At 47.0% G+C, this 13262-nt stretch overlaps 1 protein-coding gene across 5 annotated transcripts in view; it reads left to right on the forward strand.

Annotated features, from left to right (window-relative positions):
• Positions 1–6084: 6084 nt before the first annotated feature.
• Positions 6085–13262, forward strand: part of PLEKHM3 (pleckstrin homology domain containing M3) — a 122572-nt gene continuing 115394 nt past the window's right edge. Inside the window, exons 1-4 of one of the 5 annotated variants that reach the window (XM_027786144.2) lie at positions 6085–6200; positions 7021–7281; positions 8987–9105; positions 11401–11582. The gene's annotated coding sequence lies outside the window, so the exon portion shown is untranslated. Of the gene's footprint in view, positions 6201–7020; positions 7282–8986; positions 9106–11400; positions 11583–12082; positions 12346–12754; positions 12910–13262 lie in introns of those variants that run through there. The other 4 variants (XM_027786143.2, XM_055813114.1, XR_008748603.1 and 1 more) reach the window with 4 other exon arrangements.

The raw sequence follows: 13262 nt of genomic DNA on the forward strand, positions 1-13262 counted from the left end.
CTTTACAGCCAGAATTACCATCTTGACAGCTTACACTGTTCTCCTGTGAAAGCTGATGATGAGGGTGGACTTCTGCAATTTGTACCTGCGTTTCATGGGTAAGGATGTAAAATAAGATCCTGCCTTTTCCCTTCGTAATTCTTAGGGTGCCAGTGCTTAACTGTGTGCACACAACTAACTTCAAGGACCTTTTTTTTTCTTTTTTTTTTTTTGTCAAAAATTAAGAAAAGGTGTAGAATTCCCTCATCTTACTGATACATTTGCTTTCTGTTCCTTCAGGATGGCAAAGGTACCAACTGCATTAATCCTTTTTGATGCTAGAGGGAGCTCACGGCTTGAGCAGTCAGTGAAACACGGTATCTTGGGCAATTCTTGAGGAAACAGATGGGAAGTAAAGTGGCGCTGATGACAATAATGCACCTTTTTCCATCACTGGCAAAAGTAGAAGGACTGAGTTTATCTGCTTAGGAAATTACACATGGCTTTCAGAGACACTCAGATAATGAAATGCTGTAGCTGCAATTTCTTCTGTATCCGAGCACCTCTCTGTCATGGCTGGATTTATCTTCACAGCTTCCTCTGAGGAAATAAGCCCCCTCATACCCCTGTTAGTACCTGGCAGACTAACACAGAGAGCACTCATGGCAGTGCAGCTTTTAGACTGTACCTGCCATAGTGGCTTCAGTCCAGCATCAGTCTTGTGCCTAGGCAGGGAAGCGCTGCAGTGTCTTCTTGAGAAGTCCCGATGTGCTGCATTTCTGTGCTCAGCCAGTTCTTTGAGGCACAAATGCAGACCTGTCACAATACCTTCTCGCCCACCCTAGCAAGGCTTCAGTTGGGAGAGGCTGCTGGGTGGGCAAGGCTAAGAGATGTGTATCTTGGGCTGCTCTGTGTTGTGCCCTCTCCCCAGCTGTGGCTCAGCCAGCAGCAGTCATGGAGCTGGAGAGAGGCCACGGGGCTGAGCTGTGAGTGCCCGCTGTCTCAGAGTAGGGGGAGCTGACAGCAGGCGTTTCAAGCACATTCCCATGAGATACCATTCAGCAAACAACTGTTCAGTGGGTTTGAGAGGATGAAAGGCAAATACACCTTGGACTTAAGGTCTTCTCTGAGACAGTGAAGGCTGTGGCAACCTGGTGGGCCTAAGGCATCCCAGAAGCACCTCAATAAGATGAACAGCCAGCAGCAGGCTGTAAAGAAGGTTGTTTTCTTGCTGGCCAGAGGTGAGGAACAGCTCACCAGGTGTCTGCAGAAAGCATTAGCCAGAACAGAAGATTGGGAAAGGAAGCTGACAGGATTTGTACCATGGAAGAGTCCTACTTCGAGAAGGAAGTGTAGAGAGTAAGCAGCATGATGGTATTGCTGTGTGCAGGGATTGGATGATCAGAGAAGAGAGTGCCTGCACATGCAAACAGATGTAAGCAAACACACTGCAGATGTAGATATAGAGATACATAGATATGCACAAAGGAGTATTTCAAGGGGAATTTTTGAAAGCACCCAGGAGGAAACTTGAAAGCACAAGGTAACATCCTGAAACATGTTGGTTGACTCTTTTGCCACCTCCTTGGTTTTCTGCACTCATGATCTGTCACTGTAACAAGGTGGTTGAAATTAGCCAGCAGAAGCTGCAATCTTTGGAGGCTGAAATGCAGCCACACTTGAAATAGGCTAGCTTAAATATCTTAGTTAAGGTAACTTTGCATAATCAGAGCAAATTTAATTTACATTACATCCATTTGATTACTCAGAGTTCTTGACATGTGGACTTCTAATCCTAATGAGCTACCTGTATCCTGTTTAATGATATTTCAAAAAATTCTTACTCCTTTAGAAGTAGCTCAGGTGTCGCTGTGTTGCTCAGTGAGGTTACTGAAAGCATGAGGGCAACAGTAAGTGGACGATCATATTACTTCAATGTCTGAGGCAAAGCAAAATTAACTGTTCTGCTGAGTTTTGGCAGCCAGGGCTCCGTGTTTGTTTAGGGGCAGATCTGCCCGGGAGAGGGTAGTGATGCACAGGCACACACTCCAGCAAGGGGTGCTGGTGGCTTGTGCAAACACAGGCTCTTGATAGCCACCTCCTGCACGTACAGCTGAACTGGTTTTCTTCTCACTTGGTGTATTCTAAATATGAAGTGTTTAATGCAAGATAAACAAGTGTGATACCACTGCATGAAAAGAGTGAGGTTTCTTTGACCCTTTCCAGTTTTGGGGTGAGAAGTGTTCAGTGTCATGATTTCTTTCTTTACTTGTACATCAGCGAGGAGGGAACAGTATTCTTCTGGGGGGGCTTTCAGGTGCTGTCAGGCCAGCATTAATGTAACTGGGAGCTTTTAGCCTGCTTTTCGCCATAATAGCCATGGTGGGGAAAGTACAATATACCAGATAGGAAGGGCCATAGGGACAGGTGGATATTAGATATGACACAGAACAATCACTCAAATGCAAGTCACAGTAGGGAGATTTCAGTGGAATATTACAGCCAGAAACATGCTCTCCTGCTGGAATAGATGCTGTTCAGGAAGCCATACAAGGGGGCTCTTGCAAAGGGCTGAAGATGGGAAGGTATTACAGCATGTTGACTTCATAGATATCTGGACTACAGTTTCCCTGACGTTAAGTGCTGATGATTACTAGGATTAATAGCTCAGTCTAGTTTGTGGAATAGAAGATACTGGGACATACATGTGTGCAGAGGGCTGAAGTTTTTCTCCTTGGTATCTTGTAACACAGTTGCATAAAGCTAGATTCCTTAGGCTTTGCTCATAAGGGATGTGTTAAGTACCAAAAGATGCCATTGCTTGCTCTTATAGGTGACACTGTAGAGAATCCTCTGGACAAGGCAGTCATGTTCCTTGATCACTTAAGCGGTTCATCTCCATGAACATCAAAGGCATCATTTTTATTTTGCTAGATCCCTTGTAAATTCTGTCAGCCTTCTTTTCCCCTTCTTTTTATTTATGCTCTTAACAATAGAAGTTGAAATGAAAAAGGCTGAGACTATTATAGCACATGCTATTCAGGATTTACAAAATGGTTGATTATGTTCTTGGATGTACTGTGAACACGAGTACAATGATGGCTTTATGGAGTAAAGAGGATTTTAGCTTTTAGGACAGGATTTGTATAGGAATTGTGAGCTATGGGGAAAGTATACCTGTGGGTTACATTTATGCCCTTATTCCTCATACCACAGAGAAAAAGAGCGTTAAAGCTGCTCTAACATATCTGACTGCAGCTGCACCTGAATGGCTACAGCATCAGCCAGAGACCTCAGGAATGCAGCAGCAACAAAATCTTGCTTCTTTTCCCCCTTTGCTAATTAAATTAGCATTAAGATGAAGAGTTGCTGTAGAGGAGCACAGAGGCAGACACTGAAGGTCTGGCTGTAACTTCTGAGGGGAAAACATGACCAAGTTTCTAGCAACAACAACTAGCAATAGCCAGTTGTTAGAGACATTTTTTTAAAGTAAAATCAGCAGATCACATTTGTGAAAGCTCTGGCATCTCAGACTTCTAGAAGAGATCAGTTTCAGGTGTCTCTGTCCAAACCTTTCCAGGGGAGTCGGGGCTGGAAGTCATTGCTGTATAACATCTGTTCACTGATCTCTCCAGCTTCAGTATTGTGTTCCTACAGTATTAGTTGCCCAGCAAGAGGCTCACATAGGCTATATCTATATTGTATGCAAGCAGTGCCTGTTGAGAAATCCCTGAATTGGCTCTGCACAGTTGTGCTGCTGCAGAAGGACTGACCTAGGCTGTGGGTGCAGGATGGCTGTTAGCATGGTGCCAGAAGTAGGTAAGTGCTGCACAGCACTGAGGCGTCCGTATTACAGTCCAAAGCTGGCAGGATTTGCTCTGGCTAGAGGATCTCTGTGCTGAGCTGCCTCTCATAGTACAGATATTCCTCTTGTCTGCTGTATTAAAGGCTTCACAGGGAGAGTGAGCAATCTCCTGAGGCCAGAATCAGGTCAATGCCTCTGACTGGGAAGCTGGAGAAACCGTGGACTGCACCAAAGCAGGCCACAAAAGGCCAAGAAACCGGAGGGGGACCAGGACATGGAGAAAGATGGGCCTGGAGCAAAGGCAAAACGGGGAGTTCTTAGGCAAGTAGAGCAGAGCAAAGACATGTCAGGAAATGACAGTACTGAACACTCAGCTGCATCCCTTAAGGCTGCTTATACCCCCATACCCTTGGGAGGCTGAACACTGTGCCCTGGTGATCCCAGTCTTTGGATTGTTTGGATACAGAAGCCACATCAGACTGGTCAGGATATGAGTTCATGTCTCAGTCCCCATCAGTGTAGAGTTTAAGTGTTCTCAAATGCATCCTCATAGCAACATCTCCCATTGCAAACAGGGAGATGGAGATGTGGGGACAGAAACAGCTTGCCTAAACTCACAAACGAATCCCAGGGCGTGTCTGAGGAGTAAAGGCAGAAAGTCACCACCCTTTGCCTTTAAACATTTAAATGCCTTTAAACATTTCCAAATGGGGCTGCATGGACAGGCAAAAATGTCACACAATTGCTGCTGTCCCTCCTGTTTTCATGGGGCTTTAGCCTACTTGTCTGTTAAGCAGGTGAGTACTTCTCCCCTGTACGGCTCTTGTTGGCCAGGAGGAATGAAGAGCAGAGGGCAGGTGCAGCAAGTGCCAGCTGAGGGCATTAGAGGGAAAGGTTTTTGCTAAGCTGGCAAAGCGAGACCTGTTTTGTAGAGAAAGAAGAGCTGAAAGGATATGAAGACAAAGCAGGGAAGTGACATTGAAGTAAACCGGGATGTGTTTGCAGAGATTAATAGCTGCTTCCTGTTCCATATTTCAGTGTGTCTTCTGCTTGCAGTAGTTTACAAACATACACAAATGATTTTCTGGAAAGGCATCTTTTATTTGTCCTTACTTCTATTTGTTTTCCCCTGGGTTTCAAGGCACAGGTGCAATTGAAAAAACAGCTCAAATCTACATTAATGAGCTCAAACACAATTCAGGGCACAATCCAAAACTGCACAGCTAATGCACACCTATTCATTGTTTTAGTAGGATTCATATCAGATTTTGGTTAGATAGTTTAATTAAAGTGTGACAGGATAACAGCAGCAGAGTGAACAACCTGTGAGGAATCCACTTAGTCATTGTCTGTTAACCTCAAATGCTAGTAGAATTAATACAGAAAAAAGAAGGGAAAACTAGGGAGAAAATATCCTGGTGCTAAACTATAGGTATTAAAGAGCAAATCTAAATAAAACTGACTTGACGAGGTCCAATGTAGTCATTTGCTGCTCCCTGCAGGAGCTATACCTGAAGGAGAATACACTGGACAAACACTTGCTGACAAGGCCATGGCTGTCAGACTGAAGCTTTTGCTCCAAGACCTTGCTTGCTGTGTTCCCATCTCTTTCGTACTAGATGCCTCACCTTCAACTGTACTATTCTGGGTGAAGTTCCAAGAAATAGACCCAGCAGCCTCTCATTGCCCATCCTATCTCTGTCACTGCTACGAGCTCTCCTCCCTTCTACCACAGGACCAAGTCATTTCAGCCTGCCATGCACAAGCTGATCACTGAGTTTGCCTTCATGAGGGGGTTTCTCAAAACTCCCCTTCCTTGTGATAAATCTCTTTGTCTGCCTTGACCATTCTTCCTTTCCCATGCTACAATTGCTTTTTCTGTGGTACCTTTATCTTCTAAGCCATAACCCAACTTTTTTTTATTTTTTCTTTTTACCTCTCCATTTCCCCTTGCTTTGGATATCAACAAGATCTCAATTCTCCCTTCTGAGTCGCTATTATTTTTTGTTCAACTATCACCTTCATTTACAATAAACTGCTAGTGGCAAAGAAGGATGACATTTAGACACTTACAAAGCAAAGCCAGTCAGAGGCTGGGCCGTGTGCTCCTGGTAACCCATTGCTTTATTTATCAGTGTATTAACTCCCTCATTTAGATTGCAAAATCCATAGGCAAAAGCAGTTCCTTTGTATATGTTTAATGATTATTCTTCTAAAAAGAAAAAGAGAATATGAACAGAAACTGTGATTAACATGAAGAATGAAATGCTAGGACTTATTTTCTGTTTCAGGAGTGTGGTCCTCCAGACAGTTCAAAAGAGGGAGAAGGGATACCACTGATCTCAGAACACTGCAGCAAGACTGAATCTGGAGAAAGAACTGTATCCACATTCTGCCGTGGCAAGAATGGCCTCAGGTATTGTTATTTAATTTCCCTGTGCCTCAGCATTCTGTGTGTAAAGGGTGATTGCTCTCTCTTTGACTTGCAAGGTTGTTCTGAGATGTTTTGATCCTATAGAGATGAGTCAGAGGAGCACTTATGAAAAGTTTCTTTTGTTACAAGAGATGTAGTTACTGGTGAAATGTTGAAAGGAAAAGGCCAAAATCATGAAAATTTCAAAGCTACCAAGCCCTCAGGAAAGAAGTGTGAAATCCTGTGAGGAGTCTGTTTCTTCAAACCAGAGTCTTGTGGTTTAAGCAGTGAGGAGTTCCCACATATCTTTCTTCCTCTGTTTGGGATAAAACTTTAGCACCAGGATATTTGCTTAAGTAGAGAGGGTTGGGTGGGTGCCTGTACAGAGAAGTTTGTCATTCCATACTTCAGCTGAATAAAGCCATTTCTTATAACAAAAGAGGCAGCACTGACATTGGGTGGCTACTAGTGCAGTTTCTGAAACTGGTGACATGCACGTGCACAGGTACACAGGCACACAGGTGCTGCTTTGTCTCTGCAGTCCGTGGTCTGGCTGTACCATACAACCATCCATTGGGGTGCTTCATTTGAAGGTTAGGTAGAATAGCACAATGTCCAGGGATTGGCTTCAGTAAAAGATCTGCACAAACTCGAGGAAATAATTTCCTTTTCTTGTTCTTCAGTTTCCTCATTGGCTAGAAATGAGTCGAGCAGTTCTCGGCCTTGTACCCACACCACCTTGTACTCTGTAGTTGAAAAAGGCTATATTATTCATATAGGCATGCATCGTTACAGTTCACTGTTTGAATGCTGGCTTTTGCAGAGACCTCTTGAGACATCTTGTCTACATTTCACTGTTTAAGTGACCAGCGTGCATCTGACCCTGTACTATTGCAAACTGCCTCAGAAGTTGGCCCCGTACAACTGGTGTTTGAAGGTGGGGACAGTCTAGGAGCCCCTCAGAAGGATTCTAAAATGGTCCTGACAGCGGCTTTGAAGGATCTCAGGATGGAGGTTCATGCTGGCTTTTGTGTCACGCCATCTCTCCATCACCAGAAAAGCACCCACAGCCAGAAGGTAGGAGGTATGGCCCCATGCTAGATCCCAGCCTGCCTCCTTCAGCGGTGTGGGGAGGGGAGGCTGCTCCCGTCCTGCCTTCCCAGCAGCATCTCCCAATCACAGCTGCTGGATAACGGACAGCAGCCCCAGGTTTTGCTGCGAGAACTTAATCTGCACTGTCGTCCCTCATTACTGCCACTCAGTGCCGTTGTGTCCAGCCATGAAGGGTCACAAGATGACATGAGAGAGGTCGGGCAGGGGGTGCCTGGCAAGCACCGGGAAATATGGAAAGGCTTGAAAGAGAACAGCGACCCAAACGATGCTCCCAGCGGCTCGGTGGGGATGGGGCTGAAAGCGGCTGGGTTCGCACCAAGTTTTCCCGAAGGTCACTCTGCAATATGGTAACTCCCAGCTCGGCTGTCAGTGCCCATAAAGGCAGCTCTCCTCACAGTGCGGGGGTGGGGAAGGGAAGGAGGTTTGTTTAGAAGCATTAGTGTGCCCCTCCCCCGGCCCCATTAGTGGCCCTTATTAAACCAACACAGACAAAGAGCAAAGATGCCCTCGTTAATGGAGAGTCTGCGATAATTACTCTGCTCTGCCGCTTCTTTTGGGGCCTGAATGGCCTTTGAATAATGTTTCTCTTTCTGTGGTTGCAGACAATACCCTCGCAGACTGCTTTAAGCGGTGCCAATCCCATTAGCAGAAGAATAGCAGAGCTTTGTGGTTGTGTGAGTGTGTGTGTGCTCACGGGGAGGACTGCGGGCTGGCAGTGGGAACTGGGCTACGCTGCCCACTGCTTTCGCTCGCCTCTCTTGCCCTCCACGGCCCAAGGAAGCAAAGCAGGGAAGTACTGGGTGGAACTCCATCTCAAAAACAATCCCTGTTTAAGTAACGCCTGAGCCAGGGGGCTTGCGGGAGCCGTGTTGCGGCTCGATGCAGGAGCACAGAGACGGCACATCTGCTCACCAAAGGGGAAGAAGGGAAGAGCTGGGAGGCAGAAGCCCCTCAGGACTGAAAAAGAGGAGTGCCCCAGCCTTTCCCCATGTTCCCTGGCACGGCTCTCCCCTCACACCCACACAAGACACCAAAAGGGGATGGAGGCCCAAGGGGCTCCAAAAACAGAATCCAGCTGTGCTGCTTCTTTACAGAGAAAATGAGGTGACAGGCATCCCTCTGCATCCAGTTGATTACAGAGCATGGAAATGGCTATACTGCCCAATTTCGGGAGGGTTAATTTTGTACTGCACACCCCAAGCAGGAAGCTAATTAGTGTGTTTAATAGGTAGCTATCAGCCAAACTTGGAGGAGTTGGAATAACTCTACCTGAGCCTTTCTCTTTGATCTCCCCTTCTGCATGATAAGTGAAAATAGTGTATAGCCGGGCTGGCTGCAGTGTTTAATTTAATCATCTGATGATACTTATTTTCACAAACATGAACTCAAGGAACAATTATCGGAAAGGCTTCATCTTGTGCTGAACATGCCAGCTAACGGCCTTTCTGTGAGGTAATAGCTTCTATGTAGGGAGTCAGTAATTAAAACGTGTGAAAAAAGGCCCCTTCTTCAGAGGCAGCCGGGAAAAACAGTGGGTCTAATGCTCAGCTGGTGAGAACTGGCAAGTCTGTCAATGGCCACAATAAATGAGCATTGCTCCTTCCAGCAAAGAATGTGCCCAGAGGGTTCTTGAGAGTTTCCTATTTTGAGAAAGATGTTTGAATTCTTGTCAACAGGAGCCAAACTCAGGAATACGTGGTACAATGATCTGGTCTTTGAAAGATGATTCGGCAGGACTCATGGGAGATGTTCAGATCTAAAGGAGTGCACTCGGCCCTGCAAACTCTCCCACAAGGTAAGCAGCTAAATAGGTTTCTAGTGTTAACAGATAGAACCATTTTCTCCCTCTTTCAGTGTTAACTCTCTAGACTTCCAGAACCATGTTCAAAAAGCTAAGAAAAAGCTGACATTTGAGACATTCCAAGTAGAAGGAAGATGACTTCCTTTATGTCTTCGTCATGTGGACATATAGGGTTCAATTTGTTTAATGGTATAGTTAACCACCAGATGGCTCTATGCACTCTGTTCAGTTTTGGGCCATATGTTGATGGTTGACAAGCAAGGGGGACAAAGCTGGAAGTCAAGCTGTGCGGAAAGTTCTGTTGAATAGCCACCATCATATCTTTAATCACTATATCATGCTTGAAACAGCTTGTGATTTCATGTTGGAGGATGGTGATATGCTTAAAGAATGAAAATTGCAAAATCTGGAACTTGTATTCTTAGATAGATACAGTAATAAAAATTTCCAAAGTTCAGATTTCTTCAGAATTAGAGTGTGTTATCCTGCAGCTTTGAAGGATGATGTTGGTCATTTGTTCTTTCCACTGGCACACAGGCGGCAGGAAGAGAAGTCTCTACCAAACTAGAGGAAGAAAATGTCAAGTCACCTGTTCTCATATTGAGTTGTTTTAAGCTATGGTAGAGGGATATGTGATGAATCACAGGTACAAAAATGTGATTTAGAAAGGGGGATGGAATCTCTTCCTTCTGTCAGTAAATGGTAACAGTTGTTCATTAAGTGCTTCTCAGACAGAATAGAAAATTAGAAACTTGAATGCAAACTGTTCCCTAGCAGCCAAGCATAAGAAAGATGCGCATTAATTGCATTTTGCCTATGAAATGGAAAGTGTTACCCATCCCAGTACTTTTGCAAATGGTTTCCAGCAGGTAAGAACAGAGTGAGGAATATCTAGAGCTGGGAAAAGTGCTCTTTAGAGGGCTGGGAAGGACAAAATTAAGAGACCATCATCAGCCTCTTTCACTATGTGTTCCCCCCCTTTCCTGGGGGAACACGGTGTTTCCTGCAGACCTCCACAGTGCACAAGGCAATGCTGTGAGGATGCAGGGGGCCCCTTGGTGCTTGGTGGCCCCAGGGAAGCATCTGGCAGGACATGGAGCGCTGGCAGGAGGTGCCTTTCCTCTCTCTTGCACAGCTAAGTGCTGGGAATTGCACAATGCAAACTGTTGTAATACTTGGATGTGTTTGGCAAATGAGGTCTCAAGTAACCCCATGGAACACGGTGAGTCTGTAGGAAAGAGAAGGGTGCAGGAATAGTGCCTGACTGCACTGAATGCCTGGGACTGGACTTGGCTGCTAAGACAACTGGGATTGTTTTGGGTTCATGGCACATGGTTACTGTCCTTTCAGACTTACGGCTGCCAAGTGTCTCTGGGAGGCTGTTTTTGAGCAGAAGGGTGAGCGTTCTTGAACAAGGCTCTTCTCTTCTGTCCCCTAAAATGAAATGACATCTATGCCCTCCTGCAGCCTGAAATCACTTTTCCACTACAGGTGGAAAATTATATATGAGCCACTTCCCAGAAAATTATCAAAGTATGAGCGTAACATTAAACACAGGGAATTTCTCTTCAACACAGCAGTGAAATAAGAACCAGGAAAGGGAGGGATTTTTATACTTCTCTTTGAGCGCGGTGCACACTGCCTACCTGCTCTCCTTCCCTGACATTCCTGTTCCCACAGGGGATAGACTGGTGTGCCCGGTGCCTCCCGCATGAGTGTCTTGGGCCTGGAAGGGGAACTCGTAATTCATAGTTGGCAGAGAGGCAAAGTTCTGAAGCATCGTCAGACCCAGGAGTCCTAAAGAGCCTCTTCCCCTCTGAGGAGCCCAAGAGATAAATGTCTCAGTAGCATTTGAGAAAAGGCAGGATGACAATAAATAACATGGCAAGTGATGATACTGCCTTGTCCCTGTCCCTTGAGTGATTGCAGTGTGTACTTGTGTACTGTTGAATTAGAATAAAAACATCAATCTTTGACTCTTACCCAGTGAAGAAGCCGTTCATCTTTAGGAGGAGTGCTTGAAATGTATGGTGCTCCAGTAATATATAATTTGTAAAGGCCAAGATTACATAATTTTCAGTCAGATAAACTGTTATTTTTTTTGTGCCAAAGGCTCCCATTCATCCCTACTGTCACTGAAATGAGGTAACCCATACGAACACAACTTTGTCGGTCGTGCCAGTCGCATTTCACAGTATATGCTAAGTGGTCGGTGTGTGAATATGAGAAGAAAAACTACAGATGGAAGCTAACCTAACACATGCCTTTTGTTGTGAATCCTTTTTACAGACCCAGTTCAGCGCCGCATTTTCGTGCTGTTACATCTCAGCACTGACCTTGCCGTGCTGCTTGGAGCAGCGCCGCTGGCTCCCCTGGGTTGCGGTCAGTGGAAGGCAGCGTGGTGCCCGCGTCGTGATGCACATGTGGTGCTGCGCGGAGCCTGGCTCTGTGTGCTTGACGTCAAAATTCAGGTACATCCCGAATCCACACACGTGTATTCCTTGCTGTGAGGGCGTGCTGGGTGGTGTGCCATGCTATCCATACCAATGAAAAAACTCATTTGTAATTGTCTTGTAACTTTTTGTTTTCTTTGGGTGACAGGTTGGGCTGGAGATGGTTTTGCTGCCCTGTGGGGATCTGAATTCACACGCTGCGCTGCTCCCTGCACTGCAGCCTTTGTGTCTCGCTAAGCGTGTTTGCACTTGGGATTGTTAAAAATCCATTTAGGATTTTGCATTTTCTGCCTCTCCTTAAGTCGGGTGTCAGCTCCCTGAGAATCTCGGTTGCTTTAGATGCGTGGAAAGGTGCAATTTTACCCCTTATGTGTGTGTAGGAAAACCCGAAGATTTTGCGATTATTTATTTATTTATTTATTTATTTACGAGGAAGTAAGCAGCTGGTGGGTCACTGGGACGCGGAGCTGCTCTCCCACCGTCAGTAGCTGGCGCAAGGCCGGAGGGGCCCTGGCCGCCGCTACCGCCGCCCGGCCACCTCCGCCCGGGCCTCCCCCAGCGCCGGGGCTGCCGCCTGGGCGGGCGGCGGCGGCGGCAGGAACCTTGGTGCCGCGGAGCCGTTTCCCGCGGCGGCCGGGACGGCTTTGCGGCAGGACGCGGCCCCGCCGCCCGGCAGCGAGGAGGGGCCGCGCCGTGCCGTGCCGTGCCGTGCCGTGCCCGCGGCTCCGCTCCGCGCCGGGCCTCCTGGGAGCACCGGCAGAGCGCGGCCCCGGGGCGGCAGGTAAATACTCCCTTTGGGCTGGGGTCGGTGCGCGGCTTGCAGGGTCTGCGAGGTCCCCCGGCTCCCCCGGGGCGGGCCGCCGGGCCGGGCTGGCCGCAGCCCTCACCGCGCTGCCCACCCGCCGAGCGGGTGTGCGGGCTGCGGCGCGGCCCGGGCGCGGCCCTGGCCCTGTTTGCATTTATAGCACGGACACGTCTGTGGTCATGTGCCCGTCTGGAAAGACACGTTCCCGTGCGCAGGGAAGGGCCCTGCGCTTTGGTTCGCTGCCGCTCACCACCTCGGCGGGAATGGGGGCTGCTCCCCGCCGGTAGAGTCAAACTCCAGCATGTGTAGGCACAGCGTGCAGGCATGCCTCTCTGCTGTAATAGCTCCGAGCATGACATAATGCCGTGGTCTTCTTACATTGCAGTGAAATCGCTGCTTTTACAGAAGCAAGCACCCAAACCCAGCCAGTGGAATTAGATCATCTGGAGTCAGATAGGCCCGACAGGACAGTATCTGTATGTGGGCCGTGTGTGCTAGGTGGAGTATCAGCAGAGATGCTAGAGTCGCCGGCACTGCAAGGTAAGGGAAGGGGAAGAAGCTCGAGATTAGGTTTGTGTAAGGAATCATGACTTGCGCCTGAGCTGTTCTCTGTTCTGCAAATATGCACTTACGGCCCCAATCCTGCAAAGACGTACAGACAAATCTAATGTAGGCACTGTGTAGTCCCGCTAAGGGACTACAAAAAGGCACAGTATATTAGAATAAAAGCATCTGAATCTTAGTAGGACCAATGCTCATAGATTGAAGCAACAGTAGTTTTCATCTCACAACTTTCAAGGCTGATTTATCCAAAATGAGTGAATTAAATTTGGGATTAAAAAACCTCCAGAAGTCTAAAATATGAAATGGGGCAGTACGTAGTGGAACAAAGG

This window comes from Falco peregrinus, chromosome 8 (genome assembly GCF_023634155.1).
Source record: "Falco peregrinus isolate bFalPer1 chromosome 8, bFalPer1.pri, whole genome shotgun sequence".
Lineage (NCBI taxonomy): Eukaryota > Metazoa > Chordata > Aves > Falconiformes > Falconidae > Falco > Falco peregrinus.